This window comes from Mirounga leonina, unplaced genomic scaffold (genome assembly GCF_011800145.1).
Source record: "Mirounga leonina isolate KUSES-001 unplaced genomic scaffold, KU_Mleo_1.0 Mir_200, whole genome shotgun sequence".
In the NCBI taxonomy this organism is placed as follows: domain Eukaryota; kingdom Metazoa; phylum Chordata; class Mammalia; order Carnivora; family Phocidae; genus Mirounga; species Mirounga leonina.
In genome coordinates this window covers 21,366,958-21,381,842 of record NW_023270503.1, presented here as the reverse complement: position 1 = coordinate 21,381,842, position 14,885 = coordinate 21,366,958, and the positions used below count along the sequence as shown (strand labels likewise).

The window sequence follows — 14,885 nt, the reverse complement described above, 5'->3', positions numbered from 1 at the left end:
CCAGAACCCTGAGATCATGACCTGAGCGGAAGGCAGACGCTTAACCATCTGAGCCACCCAGGCGCCTCCCCCCTAAATAGGTTTTAAATGTGATACTCAAAAACATTTTACAAATAAATCCCCTCATAGAAGTTTTAAGCTGGAGTTTGGGCCCAAATCATTTATTTCTAATATTGATATTCAAGCTCTTTTTCACTCCTGGGCAGTATGTGAACACATCCTTGTTTGTTAAGTACTTTTTCTGCTTCAGGGCTTCATTTCGGGGACTCATCTTCTTTGACTTAGCTCCCTCTGCTGATAGAGTTTGTGAGTGGCACTGATTTGGGGGCAGTGCTCAGAGTACAACTATGTAATTCATTTTTTTAAGTTTTAGATCCTGAGATACAGAATGTTAGGACAGGATTTCATAGGAAGTAACACTATCAGAGAGGAATGATTCTGGGAGAAGGCAGAGTCCAAGCAGGACCACAAAGAAATTAAATTACAGTACTCAAGATAGATGGTGAAGAGCATACGGGCACTGTTACCATCAGAAGCCAACACAAAACTATGATGGTGGTGAGGAAGAGGGGAGACTGGCCAGCCTGGAGGAGCTCATACTGCCTAAGGAGCAGTGAGAAACAATCTGGTGTGAAGAAATAAAGCTGGTGCCACAGGAGCTTGTCAAGATACTCATTTAAGTCTGTTTAAAAGACTTAGATTAGTCGGAAATGTTCTGCTGGTGTAGGGTCTGCTAGCTGCAAGCATGGAGGATTGCTTGTAAGCCACAGCCTGAGACCCTGGCAGATGGCTGCAGAAGTAACGGCTATGAACAGATGGCCGCAGAAGTAACTATGAACTATTTTTTTTTTTTAATTTGAGACAGAGAGAATGAGAGACAGAGAGCATGAGAGGGGGGGAGGGTCAGAGGGAGAAGCAGACTCCCTGCCGAGCAGGGAGCCCGAATGCGGGACTCGATCCCGGTACTCCAGGATCATGACCTGAGCCGAAGGCAGTCGCTTAACCAACTGAGCCACCCAGGCGCCCCATAACTATGAACTATTAACAGGATACATAGGAATGTTTCCCTGTACCTAATGTGAACACACCAAACACCAAACAACGCAGAACTTGTGCTGCCCAGTAAACTCATCGTTGATTTGTGTAGCTTTACTTACTACCTTAGTTTGAATATCTTGAAAATATGTCATTAATTAGAAAAACTGTAGCTCTGTGGCTGAAAGCAATAATAAGGAAACTTGTAATGCAGATGTATTGTGATAATGCAATAGATGTATTGAAACTATAATTTTTAGGGCTGCTTCTGTGATTTTTATTTAAACACAGAAAATCTAAGCAAATAATAGATATTTAGTTAACAATTTCAAAACAAATGTTTTCTACTACTTCTTATCAATTAAACTTATCTAAAACCTTAACCCAGAGACTCCTGGGTGAACCTTATCTATTTGTAATCGTTCATCTGTGTATATCAAGATTTCTTTGATATTGTGCAACCAAAACAAAAAAATGGAGGTTGAGTCTAAAGTAAAATTGCAACTATAATTCATAAACCTCATTTCAAATTTGTGCTCAACAACAGTCTCATTATTCTTGTCAGCTACCTTGACATCAATTCATAAAATAAATTTAAATCGCCAACATCACCACTACTGATAACAGCTAAAATTTCATAGTGCTTATTATATACCATGCACTGTCCTATGTGCTTTACATAAACAAACTTATTTGAGCCTGACACTAACCTTATTATGAAAGTATGATTACTACATTCATTTTAGAGATGAGGAAACTGAAGTAAATAGAGGTTAAGTAACTGGCCCAAAGTCACAGTTAGTAAATGACAAAACTAGGATTCCTAATGGAGGAGTCTGGGCCCAGAATCTGTTTTGGTTTTTTAAGATTTTATTTATTTGTCAGAGAGAGAGAGCACAAGCAGGGGGAGCTGCAGGCAGAGGGAGAAGTAGGCTGCCTGCTGAGCAAGGAGCCCATGTGGGGCTGAATCCCAGGACCCTGAGATCATGACCCAAGCCAAAGGCAGATACTTAACCGATTAAGCTACCCATGCATCCCACCCAGAATCTGTTTTTAATTACTATGCTATGCTGCCTCTCAAGAAATACCCCTTTTCATCTGTTCATACATTGGAGTCTACTTTAAAACTTCACTTGGGGTTAAAAAATGTATAGATGGTACTCCTTTTTGCTTCAAACAAAAAAACCTCCGTTTTTATGGAAAGAACCTCATCACAGATATTATGACTCAAAGGTATCAAACTGCCAAGAAAAATACATACCCAACCTTATTAATCATCAGGGAAATACATATTAAAACCAAAATACAACAGTTGTTCCATACCCATCAGAATAGCTACCATGAGAAACACAACATACCAAGTTCTGGTAGAATATGGAGCAACATGGACCCTCACATGCTACGGGTGGGAGTAAAAACTGGTACACCCAATTTGAAAACTGTTGGGCAAGATTTAATAAAGTTGCATATTTACCAACCCTATGACAAAACAAGTTCATTGCTAGGGAATACATATATGTGTCCACAAAAGGCATTTAAAACAATGCTCAAAGCAGCACTATCTGTAATAATCCAAACCTGGAAACACACCACATGTCCATTAACAGCAGAATGGATAAATATTCCTGAACTGGAACACTACTCAACAGTGAGAATGAACAAATTATTGCTACGCATCATGGAGGAATCACACACACAGGAGATTGAGGGAAAGAAGCAGAAGCAAAAGAATACAAAGTTCTAAAGACATACAGAACTAATCTAAAACTAAAGTGTCAGAAGTCAGGGTAGTGGTTACCTTTGGAGAGGAGTTAGTGACCTGATTAATTTACTGTGTGTGCAGCCCCACCCGACTCCAGTTCAAACACCCTGAGCACCTACTCACATAAGCACTTTCTTTGGCTTGAATACTCATTATTCTTTACATTCTTCAACAACTTCTATGAGTTCAACGTTTAGCAGAGGACTAAACAGACTTCTAGAACCATTACAAACAAATTGTGCCAATTCACTATTAAAATGTATAGGGAGATGAACAAAAATGTTACCAGATTGAAGAATTATAAAAAGAAAGAAAAAAGATGGGCAATATGAGAGGATAAATTGGAATTACTCTTTTGAAGGTTGGTAGTTTGACATCTAATAAAATAAGCAACGTGTATGTCCTCTGACCCAGTATTACTATTATTTATAAGATTTTTATTTATTTATTTATTTATTTATTTGAGAGAGAGAGAGAGAGAGAGCAGAGCAAGCAAGAGAGCTTGGGGGAGAGGGGCGCAGCACAGAGAGAGAGGGAGTAGCAGTCTCCCCGCTGAGCAGGGAGCCCAATGCCAGGCTAGATCCCAGAACCCCGGGATCATGGATCATGACCTGACCCAAAGGCAGATGCTTAACCGACTGAGCCACCCAGGTTGTGCCCCTCCCCTCCAGTATTACTATTCTTACTTACGCTATGGAAACACACCAAAGCCCAAAGACGTGAAAATGGATGTTCTATGCAATACATTTTATAATAACTCCCAAATTGGAACCATCCCCAAATTTGTCATTAGGTGGTTGGTGAAGTGAATTATGATAGTCCTATGATGGACCACAATGCAGTGACTTTGCTATTTCCAAGTTATGTTACCTTGAATATATTAATCTCTCTGGGCCTAAGTTTCCTTATTTATAATTAAGGAATAATGATAGTATATTAGAGCTTATATTAGGAATAGCACCTGGCACACACGTGTTTTTCAAATACAACAAAGGTACTGCGAGGAATGCAGTGTGTATGTGCTGATGTGGGATGGTGCCTAAAACTGAACGAAAGAATATTAAATATATATTTTTATATATGAAAATAAAAAATAAAGGTGGAGTCCTAATCCAATAGGACTGGTGTCCTTATAAGAGCTCTTTCTCGGGGCACCTGGGTGGCTCAGGCGTTAAGCGTCTGCCTTCGGCTCAGGGTCCTGGGATCGAGCCCCGCATCGGGCTCCCTGCTTCTCCCTCACCCTCTGCTTGCCTCTCTGCCTACTTGTGCTCTCTATCTCTCTGTCAAATAAATAGATAAAATCATAAATAAACAAACAAACAAACAAACAAACAAACAAACAAGCAAGCAAGCAAGCTGTTTTTCCCCACATAAGCACAGAGAAAAGACCATCTGAGGACAGAGAGAGAAGGCAGCTATCTGAAAGCCAAGGAAGAGACACCTCAGAAGAAACCAAACCTGCCAGCAGCTTGATCTTGGTCTTCCAGCCTTCAGAACAGTGAGAAAATAAATTCCTATGGCATTCTGTCATGGGAACCCTAGCAGAGTAATACAGGAAACTAAGGATCATTATGTATCATCTTGGAAAAAAGTTTAAAGCTTTTGTACAAGGTGTTTATCAAGTGACTTGCACAGAGTTGGGCTTGTAGCTTATAGAAATAGGACCTCATTGATTTTACCACAATTTGCTTATCAATGTTGGTTTGTATGGCTTTGCTGCTATGTACTACTTAATAGCAAGATTGTGGGAAAGGAGATACAAAACCCCAATACGCCACAATTACCAGAGATTTCCTGTTTACCTAAATGAACATGACCTTTGTTCAAACTGGCTTAGCTTCATCTATAAAAATTCCTTAAAAGTTCTATTAATTACTTTGCTCCCCTTAGCATTCTGGATTATTCCTATCTATAATTCCTTAAGCCTCCCCCCACAGCTCTCTAAACCCATTAGAGTTTCTGCTTAATTTATTTCCATTTGACATCATATTTTTTTTGCCTCAAAAATAGCATTTGATAACCCATTTTCTAACTACCTCTTTCAAGATATATTTACTGATTTCATAGAAATGGTCTATTTTTTCTTAGTGTACATCACACAAAAACGGTCATTTGGCACATGCAAACTACATATGGTTACACATGACCTGCCCCTTACCCTTTTTGTTATTTTTATTAATCAACTTTATTTTTTTTTATAGCAGTTTTAGGTTCACAGAAAAATTGGGCAAAAAGTACATTGTGCTCACATACCCCTTCCCCCCCACACCTACAACCTCCTCTACTATATACATCCTGCAGAAGAGTGGTACATTTGTTACAATCAATGAGCCTACACTGACATCAGTATACCCAAAGTCTAGAGTGTACATTAGGATTCACTCTTGGTGTTGAATATTCTATAGATTTGGACAAATATATAATGACATGTATCCATCATTAAAGTTTTCATACTGCGCGCTCCACCTACTCACCCCTCTCCCTTAACCTTGGCAACCAGTGATCTTTTTACTGTCTCCATGGTTTTGCTTTTTCCAGAATCCCCACAGAGCTGGAATCACGTGGTATGTAGCCTTTACACATTGGCTTCTTTCACTTTGTAATATGCATCTGGGGTTCCTCTGTGTCTTTTCGTGGCTTGATAGCTCATTTCTTTTTAGCGCCAAATAGTATTACATTGTATAGATGTGCCACAGTTTATTTCTATCTATTATTTTTCTAAGAGCAACGATCTTAAAATTATAAGCCTAAATGCTCACCATCTCTAAAAAGTTAATTTCCTTAATCCACAAAAAACGGTACTGTACGATATTTCCAGTGAGTGTTGCTGCATATTACAGACTTGTATTCTGACAGATGATTTCCATCTTTCTACTATGTTTTCTATTTTTTTTTTTTTTTAATTTATTTGAGAAAGTGAGAGCATGAGTGGAGAAGCAGACTCCCCACTGAGCAGGGGGCCCGATGAGGGGCTCGATCTCAGGACCCTGGGATCATGACCTGAGCCAAAGGCAGCTGCTTAACCAACTGAGCCACCTGGGCACCCCTTTCCTCTATGTTTTCAATGCATAATAAATGACAAGTATGCTTAAACCTGTCTTAGCTTTTTATATAAATATATATTTTACCTGTTACACTATTTAACACTACCAGTTTTATTTTTTCAGCAAAAGATCCAGACTAAAAGTAGAACACAGTCATCTCAAAATATAAATTGACAGCACTGATGGACCTCAATTTATTGCAGCCTACGTTTTTTTTTAGTCTGGTGCATCATTATTGTATTCCAATTTTATTTCGCATCTATAACTATGCTTTTTAAGACCCCAATAAAACGTTCAACCACTTAAAAATAAATGACAGTCTTTAAAATTTCACAAATACACCAGCAACCCTAACAATACTGGGAAAATGTTCTGAGGTGGTACCATTCACAGAAAGACAAAACTAAAATCCACTGTTCCTCCAACTATTTCAAAATCTCTACAATTAGACCATTTCCCATTCTATATGCCTCCAATATAAATATTCCCTTTTGTTTTTTTTTTTTTACTATTTATTTAAGTAATATCTACACCCAATGTGGGGCTCAAACTCACAATCCCAAGATCAAGAGTCACATGCACTTCCAACTGAGCCAGCCAAAGTGCCCCAAATATTCCCTTTTAGTGCCAAATGTTTTAGATCTTATAAAATTATAAAGGCTGGAAATTCAGAAAGAAACACCAATGCAAAAAGGAAAACTAAAAATCTGAAAACCAATAAACAACTAGTAATATAACTTTGTATAAGGCATTTCCCAGGACAATATGCTATTTTATAAAAGTGAGACTTAATAGTTTTTTTCCATATTCATTTTCATTATTTTACAGCACTGAAGAAGATAATTCTTAAAATCACCTTATGGTATGATAAAATTCACTAACCTGAGAATATATCTCATGAATGTACAAAATAAAATTTGAAACAAGAAATATTTTCTACCTTTACTATATTTGTAGCACATAAACACATGTATCTTGTTAACAAAATCTAACCACTGAATCAGAAATTGACTTCCTTCTAAAAAGGACGTTTCAACACCTTTATATTAATCACCTTCTTAAAATATTTTCTATTTTTTTGTTCATATGATCTTAGAGACTATTTTCAATAATCAACACTGGGTATTATCATAATTTATCAGTCATAGATACTAAAACATTCTATCCACCTCAAATTTTGTTTTATTAAATATTTAAGTTATCTCTACACACAACATGAGGCTCAAACTCAGAACCCTTAGATCAAGAGTTGCATGCTCTTCCAACTGAGGCAGCCAGGCGCCCCTGTCCACCTCGAATTTTTTTTTTTAAATACATTTCTCATATGTATTTGGTCTTCATCCATGATTTTTTTTTTTTTAAGATTTTATTTATTTATTTGACAGAGAGAGACACAGCGAGAGAGGGAACACAAGCAGGGGAAGTGGGAGGGAGAAGCAGGCTTCCCACTGAGCAGGGAGCCCGATGCGGGGCTCGATCCCAGGACCCTGGGATCATGACCTGAGCCGAAGGCAGACACTTAACGACTGAGCCACCCAAGCGCCCCTGTCCACCTCGAATTTTAAAGTAAATGCAGACAAATTATCTCATGGTTAAAATGTCTATGTAAATTAGATTTAAACCTGTAGAAAAGATCATCAGTTCCTCTAGCCTAAGTATTATCCATTTCCATCTTCCTCTCCACTCCAATTTAAGAATAAATTATAGCCTATTGACCTCAGTCTATTTACTTCAAGTCCTTAAATGATTTATTTCTGTATTCTATTAAAATTAAACAGAAAACTTGTTATTTTGCATTGTTATATCCAGATGTATCATTGATAACTAATTATATAAATCAAAACAAGAATGCTAAAATATATTACCTATGACTTGTAGACAACCACAACATTTCAAAGATGGTCCAAACATTAAGTTATCCACTTCCCCACTTATGAACTGGGAATTAAACAAGCCAGGACGCCAATGAGAAATCCAAAGGATATCTTCCCAAAGGGATTGTTCATTATACCCAACTCTGCAAAACTACATAGGCTTTCAGATAGCTAAGTTTGTTTTTTTTTTTCTGGTTCTCAGACTAGCAATATATAGGCAATTAAAAAGGCAGGGGGCAGGAGGGGCACACAAAATGCAGAATGTCCATATAATGGAGTATTATTCAGCCCTAAAAGGAATGAAGGACTACTGATACATACTACATCATGGAAGAACCTTATGCTAAGTGAAAGAAGCCAGTTACAAAAGACCACATATTGTATGATTCCATTTACATGAAATGTCCAGAATAGACAAATCTGTAGAAACATAAAATAGACCAGTGATTGCCAGGGGCTAGAGGGAAGCAGGGAATGAGGAGTGACTGTTAACAGGTATAGGTTTCTATTTGGAGTGGTGAGAGTGATGGAATTAAGACCGTTGTGATGGTTGTACAACCTTGAGAATATACTCAAAACCACTGATTTGTATACTCTAAAATGGTAGATTTTATAGTATATGAATTATATTTATTTTTTTATTTTTAAATAGGCTCTATGCTTGAACTCATGACCCTAAGTTTAAGTCACAAGCTCTACCAGCTGATCCAGCCAGATGCAGTGTGGTTTATATTTTTTTTTAAAAGGGAGAGATGTCATTCAAAACCTATCCCTAACATAAGCATCAGAAAATTACATCTTAATTTAATAGTAACCTATCTTTTAAAGGAAAAGACATCAAATGATAAGAGAACAAAAGAAAATCTCAACACTTAGTAAATGTTTGTTGAATAAATGAATACGCAGTGAATAGTTTTAAAGTGGTAACAGCCAGAGTAACCTTGAAGTTATTTAAAAATTAGATTATATACGAGCACAAATTATAAATGCTATATTTTCATTAAAATTTGCCATTGTTTTCTTCCTCAGATAGTTCACAAGTAGGAAGAAAGGCAGATGATCGCTAAGCTTTAGGTACATTCACTCCCTTGCCTCAACACTTGAGCAAAATCATGCAACATCTACTAAAGCTCTTAAGCTAAAGCAAAGACTAACCAGATATTAACCAAAGCCATTTCCTCTTTTCCTTAGACACACTGCTAGATGGCATACCACAGCCTCTATAGTTAGTTTCTGATAGAGTTATGGCCGCTGAAGTAGAAGCAAAAGCTGTGTGCACCACTCCTAAGGCCTGGCCCAATAAAAACCTTCCACACACAACTGTCCACTCCCTTTCTCCTCCCCTCTACCTTAATGTGAGTATGATGAGCTTGGAGCCAGAAGCTGGAAAGAGCCTGCATCTCCCAAAGGAGCTACCCACCTACTGGAAACATCCATTTTAATTTTCACATGAATAAGAAATAACATATAACATTTGGGTCATTATATATGTATTTTGTGGTGTGGTTGTTACAGCAACTAGAGTTACTTTAACTCATACGTTAGCTTATAAATACGCATTAAATCCTCTTAAAAGGCATTCTAAATCATCGAAGGCATGTTACCCCATGGTGATTTTAAACAGTTTATGAATTTGTTATTCTGGATGATTTTCTGAGTGTTTTTCTGGCAATGATTTTCTCCAATATAAAACCTCCAGCAAGTACCTTGATAGAAACTATCTATGATTGTATTTCATGTTTTCTTTACCTCTACTGTGATTTGAAATATTAGTATTATCTTTTTAGGTATATAAGTTAACCACCGAGATCATGTAACACAAATTCATAACCTCTCACTTTTCTGAAAATACTTACAATACTCAGCACAACACAGTCAATGGACTCCCGCTTTCTCAAGGCCTAAGTCACATGAAATAAAATAGTGTTTAACAGAGAAGTACTTTTAAATGCTGGGAAGAGCCATCTCTTCAAAGTCCCGGATGCCACTAGGTAATCGGTAAAGGGAAAAGAAAAGGGAAGTTGAAGGGTCAGTGAAAAGCAGGAAAGAAAGGCCCAACTGGGCAAGGATGGCAGACATCCGCAAAAGCCTCAAGTACCATAAAGTTAACCTATACCTATTATTGTTGCATTATATGTAAAGTGTAGTAAAAGATCGTTTCTTGTTTAATAGTTCCTATGTGAAACCAAATGTAAAAATGATCTCAGGAAAAATCCTAAAACTTTATCATTTTATTCAAACTAGCCACAACCTGAGATTAACTGGAAATAAACAAGATTCTGCTCATCCTTCCCTATCCCAAAACAACAAATAAACGAATCTGCCATTCTTAAAAAAAAAAAAAAAAACTGCTAATATTCTGAAGAAAAAAAAAATCAAACAAATAAGGGCATCTAAAAAGAAAAGGGGGAAGAGGACAAGAAAAAAGAAGAATCAAAAGACTAATCCAAATTTGTCCCCTTTTAATAGCTAATAGAGATTGTTCAGCCTCATTTTAAATGCTCTTTCTTTCTGTCCATCTTTCCAAAGAGTAAGACGACATGATTAAGGCAGGAAGAGCCACCTGCTCAGCCTGCTCAAAATCAGAGCTTACCTCCTTAGATTGATGGCCTGTGCCAAGTTTGGAACACCTTCCATCTCTGTTGTCTTCTGCCCCATCAGACTGCTGATAGGCCTATGGGGGGAAGAAAGAGAAACACACCTGCTAGAATGCCATGTCCAACTCATTATTTGCCTTCTCAAAAGGAATCATCAGTTTTTACTATTCATGGAAGGCAGATAATCCAATGGTTATTTGGCCTCAGAAGATTGGCATTGGTCTTTCGGAAGCCTCTCCTTGAACAATTGAGCATCAGAAGTCTCAACAGGTAAGAATCAAATGCTGACTTAAGAGCAAACAAATCTCAGACAACCACATCAAAACAATAAAAGCCTCTCCACTGCCAACTAAGTCCTGCACCATGTCTCTAAAGTTCAAAAGATTTTCAGATAGATGTTATTAATCAAAGACACAATGTGAACTGCTAAAGCATTTTCATGAATTGATGATCATATCCTGAAAACAGAGTAGAATAACTTCAAGGAATCTCTGTGGTAGAGATCTGACCTAGTCTCTGTCTTGAAAATGTTACCTAAGTCATCCACATCAGAAAGTTGACTACTCTCCTACCTAAAGTCTCTATGGAGGGAGAGTCCATGCTTTCCCCTAGTACACATTCCTATGTATCACCTTCATGGTCAAGAGATACTTCCTCATGATCAACCAAAATCAACAAATAACATTTTCTCTAATTTAATCTTCCAAAATTACAGAAAAACAACTTGGTTATCTACCTATCCCTTTATATGTTTGAAATAATCAAATCATTCATTTTTATTCTGTTCTCTAAGCTAAATCACCATATCCCTTCACCCTTACTAATAAAATTTTAATTTTCTATGAAAGTTTAGTTCTAGACATTAATTATAAACTACAGCCTTAAGGTTCTCAATAGACAACACTAGAGTACAGAAATGAAAGAGTCCAAAAACAGATGAGACATAAAACAGATCTGAAGACCACATAGGATATTACCTAATGAAGCAGAAGTAATAAAATGTTAGTGTTTGCATAAATTATCTTGTGCTTAATTTTCGGCTTTCCCTCTAAAAATAAGCTCCAAAAAAGGAAACCCATATATAAAGTTTATTAAATATACAGATGTTCTTAATATAGCAATGAATTCAAGTTAAATGGACTAAAAAAGTAACTTTTTAAAAGTAATTTTCTACATAATGAATTTCATTTTGTAATTTTTTTTTTAAAGTAAGCTCTATGCTCAATGTGGGCGTGAACTCACGACCTTAAGATCAACGGTTGTTCATTCTACCAACTGAGCCAACAAGGTGCCCCTCATTCTGTCATTTTTTTTTTTTTTAAGATTTATTTATTTATTTGAGAGAGCGAGAAAGTACATGAGAGGGGGGAGGGTTAGAGGGAGAAGCAGGCTCCTCGCCAAGCAGGGAGCCCGATGTGGGACTCGATCCAGGGACTCCAGGATCATGACCTGAGCCAAAGGCAGTCGCTCAACCAACTGAGCCTCCCAGGCGCCCTCTGTCATTTTTTTTAAGTCAGGAGATATATGAAACTCCTGAAGTTGCCTTATTAAAAATATGCTTTCAACAAAAATACAAATCAACAGTTTTCTACTTTAATCACTCTAAAAATAATGTAGGAGGGACTATTAACAAGAAAACATTAAAATGGAAAAAGTGGCCTATTGCAATATTATTCAAATTTTCAGAATATTAGTATTGCCAATCACAAAGCATGGTAAAGGGGCTGATAAAGCTTTTTATCGACCTGAAGGTATTTTTTTTTAAGTGATTTGAAAAACAGTGACAGAAAATATTTAAGCCCAACTATTAACTTTGGTATGAATCTATACCCGGTACCTTAAAAATCTATATCCGTTACCTACTTTTTCTTCTTTGTTGTGAAAATTCTCAATTGATCAATCACATCATTAACAGACAGACCTTGCTTAAATAATCCCCAAAATGGAAGTCTGCTCTAATCCTTCTATTCCTTTAAAATAAAAAAAAAGGTTAACGATTATACTATCTCCCAACGCTTTCCACCTAGCAATATGCTAATTCTTATGACCAAGAAATCAGAAGTGTTTTCCTTCCAATAATAACATATGTTTCAAGGTAAAGACTTCAAGGTATTTTATTAGACTAAGATCTTGATAGCAAATTTAAAAAGCAAATAAGTGTTATATGGGGGATGGAAAGAGCAAAAGGTCAGAATAAATCTCTATTATGATGTCATCAACTGTCAAAATCATTTTTCCATTTAATTTAAAACAGGGATTTTCATTCAAAGGAAGGCCAGATTCAGAGAAGAGCCCTTAAGTAGCTTAAAATCACTGCCACCATCTCCACAATTCAAGGGAAAAGTCATCTGTTATAAATAAGAGCTTGAGGGAAACAGTTTTCCTAAGAATCAAATAATAAATGGCTCTATATCAGCTCCGCGTGCTAATATGTTGCAAATAATGATTCAAATTCTTAAGTTATAATAAACAAAATGAAATACACTACTAAACCATACTTCTCCAATTCCATTCACATTAAAAATGACCAAACACTATTATAAACCAAGAACCACTAAAATATTCATCTTCCTTGCCTTTCCTTAAATATATTCTAAGAAAATTATCAAAATATAAAGAAATCTATAGGTTTGAAAAAATATTCACTGCAATATGAATCACTACACTGGAAAAAATGTCCAACTAACCAACAGAAGTTTGTGTTGTTTTTTTTTAATTTACCTATATTTACTTTTACCTGATTCATTCCTTCCTTCTACAAAGGATTTGAGATGATACCTTATCAGAACATAATTCATTATATATGTATAAAATATAAATCAAAAAAGAAAACAATTTAAATATGTCAACCAGGTAAGGTCCAAATCAGTCCTTATGGCTGCACTTCTAAATTTATTCTCTGAGTTTCAAGTAGTCAAGGTAAAAAGACAAGTGACCATTAAATAATTCTCACTAAAGGAGAAAACACATCCCAGAGAAAATAAGAATTGATAATAGATGGCATAGCTTCTGGATGATGAGTATAGGCAGATATTTAAAAAAGAATAAAGATTATACAAGAGAAATAGTGTTAAGGAAAAGATAAAAAATTATATGTACATTCTAACTGCAGTGATATAAAAACACAGTATATATGGAAAAAAAGACTAGAAGGTCATACACAACCTTCTCCCCCACAATACTGATTTGTTTGACTGCAGCGACCATATTATATTCTTCTGTACTACAAACATAGTCTTCTCTACCAAGCTAAATGCTAGGCATACAGTAGTATAATATTTTTAAATATATTGAAATGTCTTTATTTACCTGACTCATTTAAGATAATATTTGGCTTACAAGATAGAAATACTCAATATACAACAAAAGAACTAATGAATATAAAGTATTTTTGTGACAAAGAACCCATTACTGCCACATCATGAATAGCAAGGTTGATTATAGACTCCTTCCATAGTTGTCAAGAACCAATAAGCCTTTCTCACCCCACAATTTTGTTTTTTTCACTCCATGTATGTTTCAGATTCCTCCTTAAGGCTCACAAGATGTTAACTACAAAGAAGTATTATTGTTACTCCCAGACAAGAAATCATATAAACAGCATTTTTAAAAATCTTTCATTCATGTTGGAAAAACCAAAAACATATCCTACATAGTTCAAATTTTGAAAAGAGAGCAACTAGAAAATCTCCAAAATCAAACATGACCACAAAACTGTTAACAAAATGTTTATAGACTCAACTTCTCAATATTGTGAAATCATACCACAACCTGATGATTCCAAACTATGTCCTTCATTCAGTTCCTATTTCTTGACGTTTTCTTGCTTCTCAAATACCAAGTAACTACAACCAAAATTTCCCCTTTTAACATAGGAAGTCATCTTCAAAGCAGAACTTGGACTTTTACTGTGGCTACTTTTTAAAGAGGATATGTGCCCTAAAACATCTATCAATTAGAATTGACAGTCTTTAAAATTAAAGACTCTAACATACAAATATAAACATGGAAATTGGACAAGATACTGTTATCACATTGTACGCAAAAAATGGCACTAAACAGAAAAAATTGCACCCATCCTTCCTCTATTATCATTATCAGTAAATTCTATGGCCTTAAAGAAGTGTTTATTTAAAAACAGATGTCAGGAACACTAAAAAACATTCAAAACATTTTAAAAGCTTAAGACAATGAAAATAAAAACAGATGTCACGTTACAGTAACTTTAACAAAAAAACACGATATACTTTTAAAAAACTGACAGAACTAAAATTAAATAGTCCAGATATTCTGTTGCTTATCATATAAAAAAGAATTCACATACTCTGACATACGCCTATTTACATTTGTTTTCATCTTTTAAAAAACATATTCCCAGTCCTGGTTTCCCAAAAGGATAAGGCATTGGTGATACTTAAAGATTACCTTCTACCTCTACTTTTTTTAAAAATAAGGAGCTTTGTTCTCCAAATAAATAAATAAAAATAAAAATAAATAAAAATAAGGAGCTTTGACTAATATTAAGAGATTTGAGGGAGGGAAAACTAAGAAAGTAAAATGAAAAAAATAGTCA

At 35.7% G+C, this 14,885-nt stretch overlaps 1 protein-coding gene across 6 annotated transcripts in view; it reads right to left on the bottom strand.

Annotated features, from left to right (window-relative positions):
* Nucleotides 1-14,885, bottom strand: part of SPAG9 (sperm associated antigen 9) — a 139,132-nt gene that overhangs the window by 83,660 nt on the left and 40,587 nt on the right. The window contains exon 1 of one of the 6 annotated variants that reach the window (XM_035026829.1): nucleotides 10,309-10,327. The exons of the other annotated variants lie outside the window; for them this stretch is intronic. The gene's annotated coding sequence lies outside the window, so the exon portion shown is untranslated. Of the gene's footprint in view, nucleotides 1-10,308; nucleotides 10,328-14,885 lie in introns of those variants that run through there. 6 annotated transcript variants of the gene reach the window in all.